Raw genomic sequence first — 9,261 nt, forward strand, 5'->3', positions numbered from 1 at the left:
AAACTAAATTTTTGAAAATTATACAATTTTTATAGTTTATATACAATAAATATTAGTCGTAAATTTGCAAATAATTTTTTATAATTATAGAAATATTTGGTCACTTTTAGTAAAATATCATTATTTTACCAAATATTTTATACAGAGACACATCAATTACAAATAGAAAAATGTTTTTGTTACTTAACTAAAATTATATCTCATTAAGGTTCATACAATTTTTTTTTAAGTTTATTAATCCAGATTACAAATTAGTTTGTTAACCGTTTATTTATCATTTTATTTATAATTTTGTGATTCATCTTATCATTGTTAAATTTTTTCATAATATTAATACCATCATTTGATTTCATTACCAGATTTCCACAGGGTTTGAACTGATATAATCAGTTAATTTATTTTGTTCACCTGTTTTTTATATTTGTTCATATTTTATATTCAATGGGTTTCAATAAATTATCCATCTTATTTGTCTGCTTGGTGAATTTTTACAGATTTAACTGTTCTTAAGATTATTTTATATCCTTACAATTATTAAACTAAAATATTTTTGTATAACATGCATGATGGCTTATAATTATTTTTCAACAGAATAATAAACTTATAATATATATAATTCGTTTTTTATCTCTTTCTATATTCTATGAAAACTTCTTTTCTTCGACCATCAAAACACAACTGATAGTTGTACAATGTTTTTAAAAAAAAGGGGAGTTTCCATCACAATTTTTCTCCAAAATCATAAAAAAAAAAAATAAATGCTAAAACACTTGGCTCATTAAAACTCCCGAGAAATTAAAAAAAATATCGCTTCAAATATATTTCAAAGTAAGAAAAAAACTGCAGAAATCAAGCCGTTTATATTTTTTTCTGGCAGTAATACGATATTATTTCATGCGATAATTTTTATAACCCGCGAGGGAGGGGGCCAACAGAACTCTCATCAGAACTCCCGAGAAACTAATGGTTAGGGATGGTTAGGGATGGAATATCGCCTTCTTGGGGGGGATTTTCGTTCATAAAAAGAAAACCATTAATTTTTTTTTTAATATTAACTAAATAAGAATATATTAAATTCCTTACATTTTTATACCCTTTAACTATTTTGTGTGTGCATCACATAAGGAACACATTCTCCTAATCCAATGGGGTTCAGGCAAATGAGGAACATGAAGGGATCTCATGGGTATATTTTGGAGAAAAAAAATTAATTACATTTGTTTGTTTTTTTAGTTCTAATTTCTCGACTTTGTCATCGTATTTATTTTTTTTTTTGAAAGCATAAGAAAAAATCAATGTTTTTTTTTGTCCATAAAATGAAACCATGCGTTATTTATAGGGCTTATATAAGTGGCAGTGTGAGTTGAAATTATGAGACTGAATCTAAACCATTCTAATGGAGATTAGTAAAAGTTCTCTACAGAAAAAAAAGGCCAAAAAGTTGAAGTTTTTAATCAGCATTTCAAAAAATATCATTGAATATTCTGTAACCTCAAAAACATGAAAGGACTTATGGGCGTTGATGACCTCAAGGTTTTACGCCCTAAAGCCCCAGACAACAACAACATGAAAGGACAAAATTTAAGAACTCTCTCAAAACATTCCAGGAACTAGAAAACACTAGAATATGCTAGATATAGATATAGAAAATAATATAAATTGAGGATAATATTTGTAACTAAACCCCTCTGGAATTATTATTGTTAAGGTTATTGATAAATTCCGTAGAAGTCAGAACTCAAACTATCACTTTAGTGTAAATAGAGTCATTTTAAATTTCAAATACCTTGTATTGCTTTAGCTGTTTTAATGGGGTTGAATCACGCATATCATTGAGATTTTGACTAAGTAAAGTTCAACAAAAGCCGTCGGATTAATGACGCCTCCTAAAGCGCTAAAGTCAACTAATTCCATTACCTTGCCACCTCGTAGCAATATCCGGTGAAGGATTAGGGACCTAGTCAGTTCTACCACCTTTCTTTTATTGTTTCTATAATAAAATTCCCTCCTTGGTCGTGAACTGCTACGAAGGTCGAAATCCCCAGATATTCTCCTTCATTGAGTTACAAATCGTTGAGGATCAACCTTAATCCCTTTACTATTGGTTCTGGGATATTGGGAAAGCTCCACCCGCTCTTTGATTTATTGTTGCTTCCTCTCTTCGTTCTTCTCTCTCTCTTTCCTATAATCTACTTAGCTCTTATCTCTAACGGACGGAGGAAGCTTCATCAAAAAACAATCCAATCGTCTTCGTCCAATTAATCGTGACTTTTAGGATTTGGTAGGATTGAAAGAAGGATTTTGTCTTGGCCGAATATGTTGGTTCAAACTGGAGTAAATTTTATTCATTCTTGTTTATAACTTCAGCAACATCAGCCCTAATGTTGTTTCCAATTATATATTTGTAATCATGTATGAACATATCGATACAAAAGTAAATAAAAGATATATAATAAAAAAGAGGTTTAATTTGAAAATTTCTGTATTGATCAAAGCCAGTGAAATTCAAGTGTTGCACTAGTTATTAATAAAAAATATAAACATTACTATTAGTGTTAAAACAATGTACATACAGCACCATTTTACCCATTAAAATTATAACATAAAAAAAAACTTTTTTGAATAAATCAAGAATCTAGAGGAAAGAAAAGAAACTATTTTGGGAAAGTTGTCACTTAGCGAGATTAGAAATATATGGTTTATCTACTCACATGACTTCCCTTACCATTAGGTCCAATACAATTGTTTGCTGTATCTTCGCGAATATTGATCCGATTATAATAATACAATAATTGTGGGGAACAACCCCGGCAAGTAGTTCTGTCCGTCCTTTTGTATAGATCTTTTTTTTTATTATTATTATTTTATCTTTGTAGACAATTTGATCATCCTTAAGGGAGATAAGATACGGGCCGCATCTGTAACGGGAATAACGTGCAGGCCCCCCGTAGCTCAGATGGTTAGTCCCAGGTCTGTCATTCTGAGATCTGCGGGCGGCGCCAATTCGAATTTGGACTTGGGTGTTGACTGTTTCATTAAGTGACGGTCCCAAAAAATGAAAAAATTGACTCCCCCCCCCCACCATGGTTAGAATGGGTTGGTCACCTGTAGATAACTAGGCAAACATCACCTTCGCAATGGATTGCCTTAAACAAAAAAAAAAATGGAGATAAATTTTTTTCGAGTTCTGATTTGCCGGGTTTTCATAATAATAAACTATTCTATTTAGGGTGTTGAGCAATTGTTTAGCAATAGGTATTTAAGGAGATCAAAATAGACCCCAAAAACAAAAAAAAAGTTAGAGTAAGTCCAGGATAGTTGGACCATGTTGTTATAAAATAATTTTTTCCAAAACTTTGCAATTTCTAAGATTAATTATATATTTTTGTATGTATATTTGACCTTGAACAGTTATTAGCACCTCTCCAGGTGTTTGTACACTGATCGCAGATGAAATAATGATTTTTTCTTTTTTTTAGTCGATGGTGCTTTTACTCGGTGGTACTCGAGTTTGATGGAATACCTCTTAGGGATTGATGGACCTCTGGTATACGTCACTAACTCAAAGGGTAAAACAAGGAATACGGTATTGTTTATTTCAAAGTATGAAGTTATAAACTGCTTGAAAAGAGATTAGTATGTTTACTGAAGTCGTATGGAAAGTTCGCGTACAAGAAAAAAAAGGAATTAATTTGTAGCCTGCTTGTTTGATTTCACGATTTAAAATATATTTCAATTATAAGTGAACGTTCAGCTATGGAACGTACTGAATCTCTAGTTTGAGTAAATCATCTTGATAGTAATATTTGTGTATGCCTAACGATTTCTGTTCGGTTTTGATTTCCAACATTGTTTTTTTTTTTTTTTTTTCTATGGAACCTTTATTAAAACTCTATTACTTGAGGCACCTTTTTAGAACGGTTGCGGTAAGCCAAACGCTTTTGCTGTAACATTAACTCTCATATAAGAATTCTAAACAAATTTGACTGTATTCTTCAGACTGTCTTCTGACGATTCTCCTCTTCTATGCGTGCCTTTTCTTTTATAAAACGTAGGCATTTTTCTATAGCAAAAAAAAATCCCAACTTACCAGGATATGCCTATATATTTAACATTTTTTTGTAATAAATATAATTTCATTTATATAGAAAGTATAGCCATAATAGGAGATATAGTCCGACTATCCCAGTCTTTTAAAGCGGGCCAAATTTTACCGGTTCAATTGTCGGGATAGATGAGGAGGGAGCTTTCCGTCAGACAAACAACGCTACCGGCACGGTATTTTAGATTAAAATTGTTCTTAAGTATACACTTGAGCTATAGTATTGATGTAACGTCAAAATCATTTAAACTAACTTAACCACATAACAAAGAAATTTGGTATACAACTTTTTCAACGCATCAAAAGAAATAACCGAATTTATTCGTCTAAAATACACATAAAACTCACGAGCGCTAAGCTTGGTTATTTTTTATTTATTTCCACCTTCCCCTCCCTTATAAGCAATACAGGTGCACCAGCAGTTCGATGTTACACATCCATCATCAAACTACTGCTAATAAATAAATTTACAATTTTAATGATTTATGTTCAGTTTTCTTACAGGTTTCATAAGGTTCCATTCTAGGGGCTGGTCTTCTTCTTTGACGAAGATTGAAGTGGCTTAGAACAATAATTGTTTTCCACCCGTATATAAATTCTTTCTAATACAGGTTGTTTTCTTCACTTACTAGCTGAAGGAAGTCGTTCTCTGTGAGGGCGTAGAGTCAGGTTTCCCTCAGCAATCAGGTTGCAGCAAATGCAACCCGTAGTGCATCAAAGGTGGTACAGTCTATGATGATGTGCTCGATAGTCTCCGGAACACCACAACTAGGGCATAGGGGGTCGATATCCATCCCATGGCCATGATGTTTGGCTCGAAATCTCCCAAAAATTGAGCTCCCCGTCTGAGAGGACCCACTTTGCTTCCATCCGTGACCGAACCGTGGGGAAATATTTCCTTTTGGGCTTGTCATCCAACGCCGGTTCCACTCTTCGGTGGTGTCCTCCCGGAGTATAATATTCCATTTACTGGGGCTCTCACCAACCCTCTCCTGAAGATTTGCCGGCTGACCTGACGAGCCCTCTCGGGGGATTTAATTTAATTAGTTAATTTAAACATCATCATTTCTTCCTGCAGGAGAAGGTCGAGAGGTACTCCTCCCGCTAAAACTTGAACTGAGACAATCCGGTAACTAAGCAAAGCCGTCCATTGGATTGTCCCCCATCTTCTCTTCTGCCGTTGCGAGAGAATCCATTTCCAGGTGAAGAAGACATACCTCAGAATACCCACGACCACTCCTTTATACATGGTGGTTGTCGCAGGGTATCAGAGGCCCCAGAAGGTGTCTCCCACACGACTAAAACCCTTCAAGGATTGGGCCACCCTATTTCCTAAGTAATCCAAGCGAGGATTCACGTTAAATCCTATTTCAAATCTTATGCCATGATAAGTGTCTACCTCATCAAATTTAATACAAACAGATTGCCAAATGCCATCATTTCAAAAGATAAGAAAGGCTAGGTTACCTTCACAAAACCTGTGTAAATCTGAGATGTTCAAGTACAAAACTGCTGAGTTGGTGTGGAATGTAGCATTCCTTAATTATTTCACGGATACATAGTATTCCGCAGAGCCCTTTTGGGAACCACTACTTTAGGAGATGTGGCCAGAAGAGTTCACTGTCAGCCTAATGAGAAGTAATGCCAAATGGTGGTTGAATAACAATTATGGAAAAGGTAGGAAACAACAGTTCAAGTGAGGTGGTTTTAGTAGATAAGAATTTCACATAACGACTAGGCCCATACCTAGCTATGTCTTTTTGCAGAATAAACCTGAATAATAAAAACCTGCTCTAAAAAAACAATATACACACAAACAAATGGTAGAAAATATTTTGTTTTTTGGGCTCAAGGGGCCCTGAAACTCATTGATTCATTTAAAACTGCACATCCAAAATTTTACTGGATTACAATAATTCCCTTACCAAGTAGTAATAGAAAAACAAAAACCTCACCACACACTCATATATTATTAGCTAAATTAATTTAAGGTTGGTATAGTATATAAAGATACATAGACAGTTGATATAGTACATAAAGATTCAGCATGAGTACAAAGTGTCCCATTTACCACATTTTAAAGTTAAATTTATTGAACTGCACTAATTTATTGGATATTGCCCATAGAACTCCAGATCAAGCTGATGTTGGCTGTTGTGAAAACTTGAGCTCTTCAATGTAGCAGTAATTTTAATTTAATCAGAAGTTAGTTTGAAAATCAGAGTTTAGTTGAGATTTTTAACCACCCAAACTGGTTATCTGCTTAAATTATATTAGGTTTGTAGAGAATAGAAACCTTTATAAAATGTTATAGCTAGAACAATCAATTAAAAATACTTGCTTATTTATTTAAATCTGAAAAGTTGTTATCTATTATAGAAATATATATATAAATTGAACTTAAAAGTAAAACAAAAAAAAAATGTTTTCCTTACAATAAATCCGTTATTCTTTACTGTGAAGTCTCATCTGGTTTAAGTGAAAATATAAACCTCTAAGAAATGAGATCAATCATTTTTATTTAGTGAAAAAGTGTTTCGTGTGTAAGTTAAATCAGCCAATTATTGTTTTCACATTTTCATCATTTTATGAAGAATTCTACAATATGTTTAAGTTTGAACAGATCTAAATAAGATAGGTTACATGTGAAAAATATGGTTTAATAATCGAAATTATTATTGAAATTAGTGTTACTGAAAATAAGATATTGTTTTAACTTGTAAAAATTGTTTATACAGTGTTGCATGTGTTGTATATTGATTCCAAAATGAGCTCCTTAGTGCAGAAGTGAAGATAAAACTAATAATAATTTAGCAGTATTTAACAAAAGTCAATATTTTCAAAAGACTTTATGGGGTATCTGTTGTGGAATTTGGGAGGGTCTTATAAACAAACGCAATGAGTAATGTTTCTGTTAATAGAGGTCACACCTGATTACCCCAAACAAAGGTTTCCTGTCAGAGGAGCAGTGTCGCCATTTACAGTGTTCTTTACAACAATATTTACAAATTATATAATAATACCAATTTTCTACAACAGTATTAATGTAGATAAGCCAAATGCTTGTGTGTTGCCAATGCTGATAAAGATCATAATTATAAAGAAAGAAAAAGTTTTTAAATCTCATTACATAGTATCTATATACATATATGTATGTTGAGATTATAAAATGTTTGAAGCACCAAGCTGATTAATGTGTACAACACAATTATATTATTTAAAGATTGAGATTAATTAGAACTTAAAATATATAAAACTATTTGGTAGTAAGTTAGTTGTTTAAAACTATTTGGTAGTAAGTTAGTTGTTTTAAACTATTTAGTATTAATAGATTTACAAAAACCACTGTTAATTTTTTCAGCATTTTAATTCTTTTTTCCTTAAATTAGAACATTAACATTACTATAATGTGAAAATGCAATTGTTATCTTTACTTTTAATTATTTTAAATTTAGAAAAGACACTCAGGTGCTTTGTTAATTAAGAGGTGTCATGTGACAAAACTATAGTAGCCCTGAGATCCAAACAAATTTTCTGGTAATTTAAATATAAATTAAACAACTATCAGTTCATGAGATTTAACTTAATTAAAAAAAATAATAATAATATAATATAACCAATAATCTAAGAATCCAAGAGACATAGGGAGGAGCAGGGAAAGGAGGTAAAAACATAGTAAAGAATTTAAGGATAAGATATCATTGTTAATCCCTCTTAATCAATCATAAAGGCATTCTGAATAAAAACTTTTGGCTGCCTTGTCAAAACACGCAGTCGCCATTTTGCTTGTGGTTCAGAGGGGGCTCAGAATCACTTCTCTAAGGTGGGCAGAGAGCTGGGGATAATGAAATCATTTAGATAGGCTGTATGAGCACTGAAATTACTATAAAAAGAGATAAGTTATGAAATGATTTTATTAAGAAATATTGAAATTCTGGCATTTTATCCATAAAAATTTAATTTATCTAAATTTATTTTATCATGAGCAATTCCTTAAGATGTTGGAAAATTTGTTCATAAATGTATGCAAATGAGACAATAATATTTTATAGTAGGTAATTAAAAAGCTTTAAATTCACATGAAATAAATCAATTATGGATAAATCATAAAAAAAATTAATGTGTGATTTAATTCTCACAAAATCATGTTTGTTTTATTTAATTTTGTGTGAGATAAGTGTACGGTAATTCTTAACCATCAATCATCAAATTTTCTAATTGTTTTATTATTCTTAATCATTAATATTCTGTAATTTCTATATTACATCAATTAGAATTTCATTATTATTGAAAATAAGATTAGTTTGTTAATAATATTTAAACTAGAAATTATTAAAATTATACCTCTCAACGTGATGCAAATTTTCATATCATTTTTTTAGATTTAATTTTGCTAGATTAGATTTTCCTACCAATGGGTAGTTTCTCTACACGACTGTAACACTCCTAACTAACTAACTAAGATCGAATTTACAGAACGTATTATATAATATACAGTTGTAAATTTCAATAAAGATTTAAAAAAAAAAGATAAAATGAATCTCAATCAAAAGCTTTTTTGTGTTTTAAATTCAAAAGACAAAAATAAATAAATGGTTTAATGGTCCTCAAGATTTAATAATGATACCATCAATTGATCTTTACCCACATCTGTCTACCAGTTGCCATCTAGACTTTAACAGACTCAAATTTACTAGTTCAGCCATAATGCAATCTTCTAACTTATATTTTGATCTATTCCTTGTATTTTTACCATCTGTTCCATACTGATTCACTTCTAAGGGGTTTGTTTGTTACTAAATTGAAACATAAATGTCCTGAAAATAAGTATTATTGTTCTAATACAAATTTTGGGTTGAAAGTTCACATAACTTGATAATTTTATCAATGGACATTAATAATTTTATTCATTCCATACTTCAAGATCCCTTGTAAGAAGCAAGGAAAATTAATTCAAAAGTACTAGTTTTAGTATAATAGTATCAATATTATTGGTTATAATGTTGATTAAATTAATAATTCACCCACACCACCACAATATGCAGTGCACTCATTCAGTAGACCTAGGGGATCTAAAACGTCTCAAAGAATTTCCTCCACCTTGGTCAGTCACAAGCGATTGGCTACCAGTTGTAAATTCAACGATTGGTTGTATTCCT

This window comes from Halyomorpha halys, unplaced genomic scaffold (assembly GCF_000696795.3).
Source record: "Halyomorpha halys isolate HHAL.00 unplaced genomic scaffold, Hhal_1.1 Scaffold425.1, whole genome shotgun sequence".
NCBI classification, from domain to species: Eukaryota; Metazoa; Arthropoda; class Insecta; order Hemiptera; family Pentatomidae; genus Halyomorpha; species Halyomorpha halys.